General features: G+C 39.0%; 1 pseudogene; it reads right to left on the minus strand.

The window, feature by feature from the left end:
- Positions 1 to 11,849: 11,849 nt before the first annotated feature.
- On the minus strand, positions 11,850 to 15,637 carry LOC107769631 (leucine aminopeptidase-like; annotated as a pseudogene).
- Between the last annotated feature and the right edge of the window lie 1,313 nt (positions 15,638 to 16,950).

Here is a 16,950-nt window from a genome sequence, read left to right on the forward strand (position 1 = left end):
CACTTGAAGAACAGGGAGAAACATGTTCAAGTTCAGCAATCAGATGCCCACCTGGAGAGCACGGGAATACAATTCAAGTTCAACAATCAAGCGCCCACATGGAGAGCACGGGAATACAATTCAAGTTCAGTAGTCAGGCGCCCACCTGGAGAGCACGGGAATACAGTTCAAGTTTAGCAATCAGGTGCCCACCTAGAGAGCATGGGAATACAGTTCAAGTTTTGGCAATCAGGCGCCCACCTGGAGAGCACGGGAATACAGTTTAAGTTCAGCAATCAGGCACCCACCTGGAGAGCACGGGAATATAGTTCAATGTTTTGGTAATCAGGCGCCCACCTGGAGAGCACGGGAATATAGTTCAAGTTTTGGCACTCAGGCGCCCACTTGGAGAGTACGGGAATACAGTTCAAGTTCAGCAATCAGGCGCCCACCTGGAAAGCACGGGAATACAATTCAAGTTGGCAATTAGGCGTCCACCTGAAGAAAAGGGAAAGCATCTCAAAATTACAATTCAAGTCGGCAACAAAGGAACTCTACTTGGAAAATACAAGACAACAAGGAAACAGGAACTGCAAGATCAAGTTTGAAGATATATATAGGATTCTTGTAATTCATAGATCATAGTTTAGCCTAGCTCCTTTTATTTTGTCATGGTGTAATAAGGAGGTTAGTAAGCAGTAGTAGCAGCAATAGTGAAATTACAGCTTCATGGTAGTCCCAGCTACTAAAACTTCCTGAACTACACTGACCTGATTCCTTTATAGACAAGGATATGTAGGCAACCTCGGAAGCAGGGTGCGGTCAAATCTTTCAAAAAATGCTTCCCACGGAGTATTCAAACGGGCAAAAATCGCTCGTATCCGCTCACTTTATCTTTGCACGAAAACTCTTCGTGTTTCCGAGCAAAAAGGGGCAGTTGTGAGCACGTGATTTTTGTCCTATATGAATTATTCCCACAAATTCAAAACAAAACAATTTTTTTCCATTATTTGCAATTTCGTAGATTTTTGTAGCATCTTTTTCGTTAATTGCTTGCATTTGTCTGAGCATGTTAATTTTGTTTAAATTATGAAAAATACAAAAATATGGTACATTTGCATTTAGGATTTAATTCTATATTTTAGGATTGATTAACAAATTAGTTGTTTTATAAGAATGGGAAAAATCACAAAAAATAGTTTATTTTTGCATTTCTAATTTTAATTTTGAATTTTGGTAGTTTTTCTTTAATTTGATTTTTTAGTAATTGTGGTAATTATTAGTTAAGGTTAATTGATTCAATGTGGTAGTATTAATTTGAATTAGTTAAGGTTTTATTTTTGTTTTTCTAAAAGAAAATAAAAAATAATTTTTGAAATAATTAAAAAGAAACGAAGTAAGAGATCAGATTTTTCGTTTTGGGCCTTTTTAAATCCAGGTCTCCAAGCCCAAACCAAGCACCTCAGTACCTGATTATACCCTCCAAAGCTAGGCCCAAACCCGATCCAAAACCGGTCCCCCTACCAAACGACCCCGTTTCGATAAATATGAATCCCAACCGTTGATTTCCTTCAAATCCAACGGTTGGGAACTATGGGTCTCATTAGTCTAATATTGTCTGAACCCCTAACCCCCCTCGTCTCATCTCTCAAACTCACCATCCTCAGAGACGACTAAACAAACCCTAGTAGCCGCCTTCAAACCCCACCACTTGAGGGTGGTGGAGCCACCTCCGTTCACCACCAAAATTACACCCCATGAGCCCCGTGACCCCCTCTTCCTAAATCACAAACCAGTTACCCTCATATCTGCCCATATCCCCTCGAATCTTAGATCCAAATTCAAGCCTTAAAAGTAAAAACCAGTTGCGGTCAGATCTGGTGGCATACATTGACCCAGGAGTGCTTTTCTCATGTTTGGAAGGTTGACTCACTACAAAGCTGATGCTAGTCGTTCTTTCTTGATAGAGAAAAGCGACTGGTATCAGTTTCAAATGAGTCAAGATATCGAGTGTCATTTCGAGTTTAGCCAGTAAGTTTCGTTTCAATTTTGGGTCTGTTTATTTTATCAGTTTCACTTATTGCCCATCTTTTTTCTTTTCTTTTTCCTTATTTGAAATTTAACCAAATTTGCGGCCAAGTGTGATATTTGTCAGTTTGGTCTACTTTGGTTTTTTCTTCTTATTCTTTTTGTTTCCAAATCCGTTCTCCGATCCTACTTGATTTGTTTGGTTTCTTTTGATTAAATGGTGTGGTTATTGTTCCAATTAGTCACCTAGTCAATTTAATTAAGGCTATTCTGATAACTTGGTTAATTTCTTGCTCACTTGTATAATCAGTTGATTGGTATGTGCAATTGAGGGTGGACTTTGGATTGTTTCACATCATTTTCTGGCTGAAATGGACTGTTAGTGTTGAGTCCTGCTGTGTTGTTGCTGCTTTGTTCATCTACTGAACCTCACTTTCTTCTTATTTCCTCTTATTTCCCAGGTATTTCATTGAATCCTGAATGGAACTGATGTCTGTATAAGGCTAGTTTGTGAAGATGTGGTTTCCAGTTGAATTGAAGAAAGAGAGTTTTCTTTGTTGGCTATATTAATTTTTCCCTAGTTTAAGTTTGTTGCCTTATGTTTCCTTGCATCTTTCTGGCTTAGTTCTTTTTATATATGTGATTAATAGATTAAATTAGCATTGCATTGGTATCTCAGGATTAGATATGGGTTTTGTATTGAATGATATTTGGTTCAGTAAAGTATTTAGATGTCATTTGTGTATTAACTTAAGACGTTAGGTGTATATCAACTGAAGGATCTTTTTCTTCAACACTAACTGTGAATCTGTTTGGTTTTGGGTGTGACTAAGAGCCGGGTGTTTGCTGGCTCAAATCATTTACATTTGGGTCTAATTCTCTGCATATCATGCATCTAAATTCGCTTATTCATGCTTAGGTTCTTTAAGGTTTAAAAGGTTATAAATGGAACTTGAGATTGCAATCAGATCTGAGATCCTTTTGGTTCAAGGTGTACAACTGGTCTTCTTAGAATTGTAATGTGTATAGTTAAATTAAAAATGATGAGCAATTTGTATCCAGAGTTTCATTAACATAACTAGAAATTTTAATGTGGGTGTTTATTTCTGAATATGATGCGAAGATGTACATTGAACGTTAAACTTTATTTCAAGGTGAAAATTGCATGGATAGGGTGTGGTGTCTGAGCCAAGCTTTACCTATCATTTTGTCTCATTTGGTATAAAAAAAAGAGAAAAACAAAGGTATTTTGAATCAGCTTTAGTTTCTAATTAGGTGCATATGTTATGCCTTTAAAGGGGTTCGATCATGGGTTGTAGCTTTATTTCAATGGGTTGGCCTCAGGCCCGTTTTCTTTGGCCCAGTTCATGTATTTGTGCAGTCCACAATCGGATAGCTTTAAAATCTCGGCATTAGGTATCAGGCCCAAGTTCTGAAATGGGTTGTACATTGTTTGGTATTAATTGTTGGTTTTTCTTTTTGAGCTGATTTAGTTTGGACTTTAACTTAGGGTGATTATAATTTTAGTATTCAATTAATTAATTCAGTTTTCTCTTAGATTGGAGGTGTGCCATAATAACCGATTGGATAAAGTATGGCCCTCGGAGTTTAATTTAGAAACTTCTTGATTAGAATAAATTGAGGTGCATCGTGCCAAACAAAAATGGCAATTGTATGGCCCTCGTTTAATTAATCTTGTTTACCCTTAGAAATTGAGGCGTGCCATTTAGCGAATTTCCATGGCCCTCGCAAAGTTGCAAACGCGTAGTTGCTTTAGGCGCGTTGTTTTATTAATCTACCTTCCTAAACTCGGGTGCGCATTTATGTGACCCAAATCCAAATCACAATATTATATAAAATGTGTTGCGGACCACGGGTGCATTTATGTGACGTGGTTCAAGACATATTTAAAATGACGTTGCAAACTTCCTAAAAATGAATAAAAGCGGCTATAAAGTTAAAATCAAACCATAGGCTAAAGCATGTACTAAAGTCATATAATATGCCAATTGTAACAGTTGAGCGACCGTGCTAGAACCACGGAACCCGGGAATGCCTAACACCTTCTCCCGGGTTAACAGAATTCCTTACCCGGATTTCTGGTTCGCGGACTGTATAACAGACTCAATCTTTTCCTCGATTCGGAATTTAAACCAATGACTTGGGACACCATAAATTATCCCAAGTGGCGACTCTGAACTTAAATAAATAAATCCCATTTTGATTGTCACTTTAAGTTGGAAAAAACTCCATTATACCCTCGAGGTGTCGGAAAACGGAGGTGTGACAATGGCCCCTACCAAAAGAATCCTTGCCTCCAGATGAGTCACCATTGAACCCACTATAATGATTGGGCCTCTTGTCAGACCCCTGACCACTCCCCTGTAATAGAACTATCTCAACTCGTCTGGCCACATTGGCTGCATCCTGGAAAGAAATCTCACTCCCTGTCTCCTTAGCCATCTGTAATCTGATAGGCTAAGCTAGTCCCTCAATAAACCGCATCACCCTCTCTCTCTCGATGGGAAGTATGATAAGAGCATGATGGGCCAAAGAAATAAATTTGGTCTCATACTAAGTGACGATCATAGAACCGTGCTGGAGACGCTCAAACTGTCTCTGATAGCCCTCTCTCTGAGTGATCGGAAGAAATTTCTCCAGAAATAGCTGAGAGAACTTATCCCAAATCAAAGCCGGTGACCCAACTGGCCTAGCCAAACAATAATTTCTCTATTAAGTCTTGGCGGAACCTAATAGACGAAAAGCAGCAAAGTCGACCCCATTGGTCTCCACTATCCCCATGTTCTGTAGAACCTCACGATAGCTGTCCAAATAGTTCTGGGGATCCTCTGAAGATGTACCACCATAGGTAGTGGTGAAGAGATTGGTGAAATTGTACAACCTCCACAAAGCATCAACAAACATAGTTGCTCCATCACCGGTCTGAACTACAACACCCGACTGAACTACCCCAACTGGCTGAGCTGCTAGAGTCTGAAACTGGGGAGCCATATGCTCCGGAGTTCGGGTAGCGGGAGTCTGTGCTCCTCCCATAGCCTGAGAGACGGCTGGTGCTATAAGAAGTAAGCCTGCCTGGGCGATACTCTCTATTAGGCCCACTAGACGGACTAGAGCATCCTGGAGTACTGGGCGACGATGAACCCCTTTGGGACCTGAGCTGGTCATGCTGGAACGGTCTAGGCTGGAACCTCATCATCAAACTCAACCTGAAGCTCCGCCGTTGGTGCTGCTGCTCTGGGCTGAGCCTTGCCCCTGCCTTGGCCTCTAGTACGACCTTGGCCTCGTCCTCTGCCCCTCGTAGGAGCTGTCATTGGGGGATCAGGCTGCTGATAAGCGTATAAAGAAGCACGTGTTCTCACCATCTGCGAAAGAACAGAGTAGAAGTTCAATTAGCATTGAGAAATCAAATGGCATGACAGACAAGAATAGATGTGAAGTCATTCCTAAACTCTGTAGCCTCTAGGGGATAATCACAAACGTCTATATACCGATCCCTCAGACTCTACTAAGCTTGTCCATGAATTGTGAGACCTAAGCAACCTAGAGCTCTGATACCAACTTGTCACGACCCGAATTTTCCATCGCCGGGACCGTGATGGCGCCTTACATTGAACCCGCTAGGCAAGCCAACGTTAATAATTTGTTTATCCTTTTACTTTATATTTTAGCAATTACAAATTAACATAACATAAACAGCGGAATAAAATGCGAAAGAACGAAATTTAACAATTTAACTAAATACTAGTACGAAATCCAAAATACAACTCCGTCCAAACTGGTGTCACAATGTCACGGACTGTCTACGAATAATACAAACAATGAACTGAATAGGAAATATAAGTATGTCTCTAAAATAGATAAAAACAGAATGGAATATGATAGAAGGGGACGTCAAGGGCTGCGGACGCCTGCAGGACTACCTCGGGTCTCCACTGGACTGAAAGCAGCAACCTCGAACTACGGTCCGTAGGGTCCAGTACTGAGATCTGCACATAAGAGTGCAGAGTGTGGTATCAGTACAACAGACCTCATGTGCTGGTAACTGTCGAGCCTAACCTCGGCGAAGTAGTGACGAGGCTAGCACAACAACCATATAAACATGTGCAATTTAATCATATACGAGAAGAAATAATAGCAAGAATTAACAGAATAAGACAGAAAAAAGAGAACATGCTGAGGGAGATATCAGGTTATGACAACGATAAGGTAAAGCGACAAAGTAAACATCAAACTTGAAGCAACGGAAATAATAACACAGAAACAAGTTCACGACATCACCCTTCGTGTTTTTACTCTCGTCCTCACTGTAGAATCAACAGAATCGGCACGACATTTTCCTTCGTGCTTTTACTCTCTCAGATCATGGCACGATATCACCCTTCATGCTTTTAATTTTATTAATATGGCACAGCATCACCCTTCGTGCATTAACACTCATAATATCAGCACGATATCACCCTTCGTGCATTATCACTCACAATATCATTCACGCATCACCCTTCGTACTTTACACTCTTATTACTCAAACAAATACAATGATAACATCCCGGCAAGGGAATCAACAATATAAACATCAAATAGAAACAATACCGTCCCGGCAATGGAGTCAATAATAGAAGCAATATCATCCCGGCAAGGGAATCAGCTATAACCAATCTAGTTTCAACAGTTACTTCACAAAATAAACCTAAACTTGAACCAATACTCAACAATGGTGAATTACCAAGGATTTATCATAAGCTTGTTCCACAGTTCTAATCATCAATTTAAGCATGAATAATAGATAATGAAGCCACAACAATATTAATATAAGCCTTACGAGCATGCTTGACACGTATAGATACTCGTCACCTCACATATACGTCGTACTCGACACTAACACATAGAAAATAAGACACAACACCTATTTCCTCAAACTAAGGTTAGGCCAAACACTTACCTCGAATTCCACGGCCAAACTCAAGTCTCAAATACCGCTTTCCTTTTGATTCCTCTTCCAATTCAATTGTATCTAGTCAATATTAACTTATAACATTAATTGAAGCCAAAGAAACCAACTCAAATGAAAAATTACAGATATCACAACATTCTTCCAAAAAGTCAAAACCCGACCCGAGCCTGCTCAATCAAAACTCGAGGTTCGAACCAAAACTCATTCACCTACAAGCCCAAATATGCAATTAGTTTTGGAATCCGACCCCAAATCGAGGTCTAAATTCCCAAATTTCTAAAATTCCTAATTCTCTTAAAATCCCTAATTTCTACCCTTAAAGAACAAGATTTAGGCCTAGAAATCTAATGGGTGTTGATGAAAAATGAAAGAAATGGGTTTAAGAACACATACCAATGATTTGGTGTTGAAACTTTTCTTCAAAAATTGCCCAAGGTCTGATTTTAGGGAAGGAGATATGAAATTTTGAAGAAATCCCGACCTAGGTTCTGTTTTTAATTCGCTGGGCAAACCTTCTTCGCGTTCACGAAGCTTTGGCTAGAAGAGCCTTCGTATTCGCGAGATATTGTACGTTTTCGCGAAGGTTCACCCCCCTGACCTTCACGTTCGCGAGCCAATCGCAGCGTTCGCGTAGAGTATTTTACCCTCCACCAGGTCCCTGCTAGAAAGGCCTTCACCTTCACGATAGCTAGGTCGCGTTCGCGAAGGGTAATGCCCCCAACACTCCGCGTTCGCCAACTGTGCCTCGCGTTCGCGTAGAAGGAATTTCTTTCAGACAATTTTTACACTTCGCGTTCGCGAGAGTACCTTCGCGAACGCGAAGAAGAAAATACCTGTGCACCTGCAACAACCAAGACAGCAGAAATCTCTAAGTCCAAAACATCCCGAAACTCACCCGAGCCCTTGGGGCTCCAAACCAAACTTGCACACAAACCTAAGAACATCATACGGACTTACTCGTGCGATCAAATCACCAAAATAATACCTAGAACTACGAGTTTAGCATCAAAATCAAAGGAAAATCTCAAGAACTCTTAAAGTTTCAAATTGTACAACCGAGGGTCCGAAACACGTCATATGACCTCCGTTTCTTACCAAATTTTACAGGCACAACTCAAATACCATATTAAACCTGTACCGGGCTCCGAAACCAAAATACTGGCCCGATACTATCAAATTCAAACATCGTTAACTTTCCAAAAACTCTTGCAATTTCAGTTAAACAATTTCTTTCAAAAATTCATTTCTCGGGCTAGGGACCTCGGAATTCAATCCCGGGCTCACGCCCAAGTCCCATATTTTCCTACGGACCCTCCGGGACCGTCAAATCACTGGTCCGGACCCGTTTACCAAGAATATTGACCAAAGTCAACTTTAATCAATTTTAAAGGCCAATTTTATTATTTTTCTTAAATTTCACACAAAAGCTTTCCGGAAATGTGTCCGGACTGCGCAAGCAAATAAAGGTGAGACAAAAAAAGGTTTTCAAGACCTCGGAACACAGATTTAACTTTTAAAACAAGTGATGACCTTTTGGATCATCACACTATTAGACAAAACTGTCATCATCCATGAACTTTGGGAGGCAAACAATGACATTGGATAACAATTATAGGACAGAATAGAATGCCCATTTGCTTCAAGTTTGTAGAATCGGAAGACGTGATTTCAAGATAGGGCTGCAGGACAAAGCAAAGCCAAAGGAAAAAGTGAAAACAAAGGACCAGACACAACAACAGGAAGAGAAAAGTGAGAAAGAAAACAAAAAAATGATTTAGCCATGCCCCATGACTCTTTGGGTGCGCCCCCTGGCGTCCTAGCAAGCCTCATAACGCCTAGCGTCACGGACGGTCCCGTGGTCTTGGTTGCGCCAAGTGACAAGTGCGCATGTGCCTCTGTCGCCCCACCGACAGTGCCTAGCCGCAGGCAAATGCCAACAGCGCCCGCGTGCATACAACGTCGTGCGCGGAGACCGTGATACCAAAGACAATGTTGCTGAGGACCTGTTTCTACCTTGTAGAAAACTAAGTTCTTTTCATTGTAAATATAGAGTAGTTTTATTTCATGTAGTTCCATTATGTTTCTCTAGCTTAGTTAAGTCTAGCCTTGTAACTTTGGTTTATTTTTTTTAAGCACTATTTGGGGGATCAAGCAATCAAACTTTCTAGCAAGCAAACAATTTTTTGTACTGGTGTCTCTTCCCCTCGACACCGCATTGTTTTTCTGCAATAGCTTTCATTAATGCAATCAAGCTTTCTTTCATTCTCAATTCTCATTTTTGTTCTCTCAATTGTTCTTGATATTGGTTTTCCCGTATGGCACTGACAATCTCGTCTAGCAACACTGTACCTAATCAGGGGATGGCAATTCTAATAAGGAAAGTAGCTTTTAAAGCATTCATTATTATGGATGTTGTTACCTTTGTATGCTCCGCTGGTGCTGTATTCTGCTACTTCGTCACTTTCTTGTGTTAAGGTTTTATGTGTTTAGCAAGACATACACCTTCTCATCGCATAGTCCCAAAAGTAAGCTCCTCCCATTAGTTAAGAGGGAGAAGGAAATTTACACTTTGGACATGGGAACATCACTTTTAAGATCTAAACCTACAAGACATCTTATATCTGCCTTTCTGTTTGAGTAAAACCTCACCCTTAACCTTCTCTCTCTCACTCTCTCGATCAATGTAATCATTTTTCATCACAAACCTTGAGAAGTTACTTCTTCAGTAGTACACAAGAAGAATAAGATCGTAAATTTAAAACATCATGTTATAGTTTTGAAAATATTTAGGCACACTCTAGCAAATCAATATTTTTCCTCAATAGCAAATTCTAGTAGACAAGCATTTTGGACTTGGATGAATTATTGCCCCAATCAAAAACCAAATATCAAGTGGAAAACATCTTAATGGACAAAGAACTGCTGAATATGATGAGTTCTAGAACTACAGCTGGACAAATTCTGGTCCAGTTCTAGAGATACACAGTCACACACATTAACATTACCAGAAATAACTAGTTCCAGCTGATGGACCGATACAAGATTTTATCATCTCTATATGGCATCACCTATCAAAAAAAATCGTCTCTATGTGTATGTGGCATCACAGAAGCAGTTGACCTGGTGATTTTAGTGTTCTCACAAGAATTTTTGTGATAAGAAATGACATGCAGCATTTTAAAAATTAGGTTTATAGTGACATCCTCCAAAAGTTCTTAGAATACACTTGTATCTACCTGTCTAGAGAAGCTACACTGAACAAAGGTAACTACGGATCTATCATCAGAATGCTCGCCATTCCAAGGTTCAGCTTTATAACAAAAAACAAACCTATGCACTTGGCTTAGACACATATAAGGAAATAGCACTCATGGAAATCAAACTTTAAAGCAGAGATAATGCACCATGCTAAGATTTATAAAAACCTTGTGGCATGGAAACTTTGAAGAAAGCTATTTCATTAGATTCAAATCACACAAGCACATGCACAAATGTATGCTATAGGAACAGGAAGCTAGGAGGACTAGGTCGAGATGGGGTAGATTACAAGAGAAAAGGAAATCAAAGCAGCCTAACACAAGACTCGATTTCTAGAAAATATCAGTTGAAATCTAGTATTGTTAGGAGTAACTAGTAAGTACAAGATGCATATATCACTTGGTACATATAAAGGCTGAAATTACGATACGAAAACAAAGAGTAATTAATGGAAAGAGGAAGCCACCATATTTTAGGTGAAGGCACACCTTAATTCCTACCTAGAGGACATAGGTCTTTGATGCTTTGCTTTTTGCGGGAAGACTAAGGAGCTATAATCCTTAACCTGTGAGCTCAGAAGAACTAGAACACAAAAGATATATTTTTCTCATTCATCAAAAATACATTGAGAAATGAGAAATCAAACTCTTTTCTTCTTATTGTTCCTTTTTTTCTTGTTTAGCATGCCGGGGAACGGAACTAAAAAGAAATGTTGGTTAAGCTAAGGCCTGGGCAGACCATTTTTTCATCAACATCTTAGTTGATTCATTCAGTCCATCATCATTTTAGAAACAACGCACCACATTTTAAAGCTGAAAACTCTAACAACAATAGATCAATTTCTCATTCAGTCAAAACAAGACTCCACTTATATATATATCATAAAGGTACACATTAGTTAGTACATAACATAACACGCCCTAGTTCCAGTAAATGGTTACCATTATATCCACAACGCTAACCACACGACTAGGAAGAATAATCAGAAACTAATTATCAAATATCTCGAGAAAACTAGATTTACAAAATTCCATTTCCACAAATTCTAAAAAAATTGAATCGAATTGACAGACAAACATTAACTTACCATATTGCCAGCCATAAAACCACTTATTGAACTCCACTTCTTCCAACTTCTTCACATAAGCCTGAAGCATCATGACAATATTCCTTGCTACAGCCTTTAGAGTCCCAACAACAGCAAATGCAGGACTCTTCATTAGACCCCAAAATCTTGGCATAAATCTCAGCCGACTAAGAAAGTTCTCAAGGGCTTTAAACTCATCAGGACCATAAACTTCCCTTCAAAAACAGCCCCAGTAAAGTCATTTTCTTCCAACTTTTTCTCCTTCTGGAAAGTTCTATAAGGCTTCAAAGCAGCTGGAATTTCTTCATTATGAACAAAGAGCCAAGCATTCATACATGGTTTCAAGATTTCCCGTTTAGTTAGAGGCGGACCAGGATTTAAACTCTATGAGTTCAATATATGAGTTTTTTAGGGGGGGGGGGGGGGGGGGGGTAGTCACCTTTCTTGAAGTTTGTCCATTAGGGAAAATTCAGAGTGCATTTGGGGGAAAGCTTTTTCATCTTGAAAAATAATTCTTTCGGCTTATTTTCTAGTGTTTGGTTTGATATAAAAGTTGGTGAGATATGGTAATCCTACAGAAGGTATGGTGACATTTTTTTCAAGATATCTCTTATATCTTGCAAGGTTGATAAGTGTTATTTTTCAAAATACTAAGTGATAGTAAGAGTTATGATATAAGTCTAAAGAAAAATGATTTCAAGCTCATAACTGAGGAGGGAAGTCATCTTTCCACTTTTGGTAGAAATGTTTTTCTTGGAGAAGCATTTTTCACAATTCAAGGTAGCAAAAATTTCACTGCTTTCCTTTTTATTTTATATTAGCAAGGTTTGGCTTTACACAAACCTCGAATTACATTAGCTGCTAAACATGTTTTTATTTTACATTAGGATTACATTAGCAAGGTTTGGCTTCACACAAACTTCAAATATGTTTGGCAAGAGTAGCTTCAATGACAGCATGAGCTATGGGGTGATAACAATCACAGGCTTCCGAGAATACCCTTCTAGCGAAAACTCTGTCTTCTTCCTTTCCAGCACCTTGCACAAGTGCAGTGTAGAGCGGACGAAGGTACAATATCCTGCCAATTTCTTTCAGAGTTTTTTCTACCACACCATAGTATTCTCTGCACCTTGCTGAAATGGCTATCTGAAGAAAAGCTACCTTGACCTCATAGTTTTTTGATTCAGAAAGATGATAGACAGCATCTAATGCTCTGACCTGAAAATAGCACAAAGTGACTTAGAACGACTATTTTCCATTTCGGAATAGGGGTGTTCAAGCAATATCTTAAAGGCAAGAGTGCAAGGCAAGACATTTTCCTAGCAGTGAGGTAGGGGGTGCAAAACCATCAACTGAGGTGGACGTCTTCCAGCACTAGATTTTATTACTTGATTAGAAACATAATCATGAGTTAAAGAAATGGAAATAATAGTTAAAAGAATGAGAACATAAATGATAAGAATTGGGGGGAACAACAAAGAATGAACAGACAACATTGTCGACTTGAATTTTATTTTATTTTTAAAATGCTGTCCACGAAATCATGGGGACATGTACAAGCACAGAGAAGAAGCAGCACAATCCTATGGTGCATGTGTTCGAATCGACTGACGACATGCATGATGAACAAACATTTGAATCAATTTGCCTGCTGCTTAAATTTGTAGAAACAAATTTTAGTTGTAAAATGAGATAGGCTGCAGTCAAGCACCAAGACCAGCAAGAGAGAAGAAACAGTTGACAATTCATCATGTTAGAGATCCATAGGTAAAAGGAATTTACAAAAGGAGCAACATATATGGACATGGTATATGTACATATTTTTCTATGGTCTATCCAAGAAATTTATGTATATAGGTGTGTGACCACAAATAACAATCAACTAATAACAGATAGAGGATTCAGCACTGTATAAAGTAAAAAAAGTTTTCAAAATGTTAAATCAGATTTATCACTAGAAAATAAGGAAAAAGCACACACTTCATCAAATGGGAAAAGAAATAATTTGCCAATTTACTGAGGGAAACTTCTCATTTAATGGCCAGTTACTACCTGAGATGCTTCAACAGATTTAGGCAGGTTCTCGAGGTAAAGCTCCCATTCCTGTCCTTTCCAGTCAGCAACTTCATCCTCTATTGGCGTCCTACCTAGCTTGAACTCATTAGCGAGTGAAACAATCTTTGAATAGATGTTAGAAACTGGTTCTATGGCATCTGGAGAGATCCCTGTGCCTTCGGTCCAAAGTTTCAATCAATCTTGTTCTCTATTCCAGGGACATTAACTTTAAGGAAATTGAGAAACATATCGGTGTCAATAGATTGAAACTTGAAGGCAGCAATATACTTCTTCAGAAATTCATCAAAAGCAGGTCTTCCAATCTGAGAAATGAAAGTGGACAAAAAGTTAAGTTCGTTCTTGCAAGTAGAAAGTAGAATACCTCCTAGACTAGATGATCTACCAACCTGTCTCTCAATGCGCTGTAAAAACTGGAAGCCTTTTTCATACGGAACTACAGAGCACACATCATCCGGGTCGACACCTGCCTGATTTGTCTTTAACTTGGTGAACTCCATGTTATCCTTGAATCTTTCCATTTCCTTAACAAGTCCCTTCCAACCAATTCCAATATTTAATGAAGCTATTTCCTCGCCTTGCACAGCCTCAACAATTCTTCGCTCTGCATATGTTGTAAAACCCTTCAAACACCAGAATCAGTCTAACTTATTACATTGTTAATTATTGAAAGAAAGAACGAAAGAATCCCTCTTTTCTATAACAAACTTAATAGGAGTGCCCTCAGAACATTAGTTAATCATAGATTCATAGTACATGCCTAAGTTTGATTTTGCAGACAGAAGTTAATATAAGCATTGGACTTCATTTATTCCACTGTCGTTATAGCGAAATCATATTTCACACTCTAATCCACAATTCATATGAAAGAACAAAAGTGCTTTAGAAGGCTATGGTCTAAGGTGGAGTTTTTAAAGTGATGGAACACAAAGGTCAAGGAACTCCAAATGTAAATAGAGCCAAAACAAAAACAATTAACGACATTCAATAGAAGAATTCGTCTCTATCAGACTCTTCAACCTCTAGGCTACCCCTTCTATTGGTGTAAATTTATTTAGAGAATAGGAAAGACAACTTAACCATTCTATAAATTAAGCATTTTCCTATACTTTTCATGTCTTATTTTAAAGTGCTTAATACAATAAGCTATAGTACCTCATTCAACCAAAAGTGGTCATTGTTTTTGTTTGTGATCAAGTTCCCTGTCCAGCTATGAGCAAGCTCATGAGCCACCACCTGCGATCCACTGGCGTCCCCCCCCTTAATCACCGTGGGCGTCAAGAAAACCATCCTCGGATTCTCCATTCCTCCTAAAGGAAAACTCGGAGGCAACACCAAAAGATCAAACCTTTCCCATTCATAAGGTCCAAAAAGCTTCTCCCCAACCTGAATTATCTCTTCAGTGCCAGCAAACTCCTTAGCAGCAGCATCCAACACCTCATTAACAGCCTCGGCATATACCCTTGTCCTGGGTCCCACCTCCCTGAAACCCAACTCTCCTACAGCAAATGCAAACAAATAGGGAGGAATAGGCTGTTCCATCTCGAACTCCTCCACCACCCTATCATCCCCACACCACACTGAATCCTCACAGACCCCTTGGACCTCGGAGGGAAGTGGGTCCCGCCTCTCCACGTGTCTGGCGGCCATAACAGCTGATAATTGGCGGGGGATGTTCAACTTCGCAGCGTACTTGACACGCGCAGCGGGTGTGTCCTGACAAGGAAAGATCGAACGTGCGTGAATGGGCTGGCAATGGGTGTAGACATAAGGGTGAGTCTTGTTGAATGTCTGAGGAGGGGAAAGCCACTGAAGGGCAGAACTCGAAGGGCTAGTTTTGGAGAGAATCAAGATTTGGGTTTGGTTAGAAAGACAAACGGTGAGTGACTGTCCAAGAATTGGGGAATCAGGAGAGAGGGAGAAAGGGAGAGGGGAAAGGGAAAGTGGGTCAAGCACAGAGGAGACAGAGAGATAGCGAGTATCGAGAGTGAGGGGTCCAGTGTAAGGGGTGGGGAGTGAGAGAAGAGTGGCAGAGGAAATGGTGAAAGATGGAAAATCGAAAAAGAAAGTGAGGGAAATATGAGTAGTGAGCGGGTGGGCTGAATCGGCGAAGGAATGTGGGTCAATGGGTGCCATGGAAATTGAACAGAAATGAAAGGTTTTTGCAACTAAGTAGTATGAATTATGATCACAGAAAAAGAGTGGGAACTTTTTAATTTTGAGATATATGTAGGAGCGGGAAGAAGAATGATACAGACAAGAACAATATGGAAAATCATGTCACCTTCTTCCTAATTTGCCATTAATTTTTGTCTCCTTGCTCCAAAAGGCGTTTAGATGACTAAAGAAATTACCCACTAAGCCACTTTACTTTTAAAACTAACATAAAACAGATTCTTTAAAACTTTGCGTACATTATTTGCATGGGCAACAATGGTATCTCTTTTCCAAAGTTTACTTCTTTTTCAATGTTATTTCATTTCTATAGCATACATCTGTGTTACGTCTACAAATTTATGAATTTAAAATTTCGTACGTGCAAATGCTAGTAGAGAATAAAGGTAAAGTTTATAAAAGGAGTTAAATATGCTATTGGCGCTCTAGATGGGCAGGTTACATTATATGTACTCCATTATCTTTTTGTTCTATGGTGATAAACTCAATTTCCAGTTGTATGTTCTACTTTATTTTGCTTCCCATCCATCTGCACCTATGTATCATTTTCATAATTCCAGTAATTCTTCAATATAATTAAAATTCATTAGTGTTATTTGCACCCTCCGACATCATATAGAGTTTGATCTTTAATGGTAGCAGAAAACTTAATTGCATACAAAATTGAAGCGATCGTAACATCGAACTACAATAAATTTTGAGTTACTCTTACTTTTTGATAATACGTTTGTTTGTAATGGTTACAAAATAGAAATTCCGTTTCTCCATGATTTTTATGGTAAGAAAATATCTTTTCTCCAACCAGAACGATTTTCCTAGCAGTATTTTCGGATGCTTTGCCAAATTGGTACTGATCCAGGGAATGATTTTTTATTTAAACATGGTCTGATGGACTGTTTTTAGTTAAATAAATATTGACCTTTAGATTTAATTAGAAGGGACAGGTGTCATAAAAATTAAACCTAAACTGGAAGAACTTGACTGATTTTGTACAGGAGGTAAGCCAAATCAATCCGTATGTGCATTCTATTTGTCTTTTTGTTTTATGATGAAAATCATTTTCTCTTTAGGTGCTCTACTTATTGGTAGAAATGGCGTGGAATAGTCACTTTTTAATATGGTATTTACTTTTTATCCAGTGTTTTTAATGTTGAGCAAAAATAGTCATTGCTTTCTTAAAATTAATATGAAAAGATATTTTTATCCTTTGTTGTGTAAATATTAAGGACATGATGTCCGATAGCTCGTAGCAGAGACTGACCTTCGATAACTCATTGCAGAAATTCCAGCTCAAAGTTGTCATTGGTGATCCGAATTAAAAAAATTTGCATACAAGAGAAAATGGAAGATTCTGCAAGTTACGAGAAGAAAATTCGAG

Source organism: Nicotiana tabacum, chromosome 11, assembly GCF_000715075.1.
Source record: "Nicotiana tabacum cultivar K326 chromosome 11, ASM71507v2, whole genome shotgun sequence".
NCBI lineage: Eukaryota > Viridiplantae > Streptophyta > Magnoliopsida > Solanales > Solanaceae > Nicotiana > Nicotiana tabacum.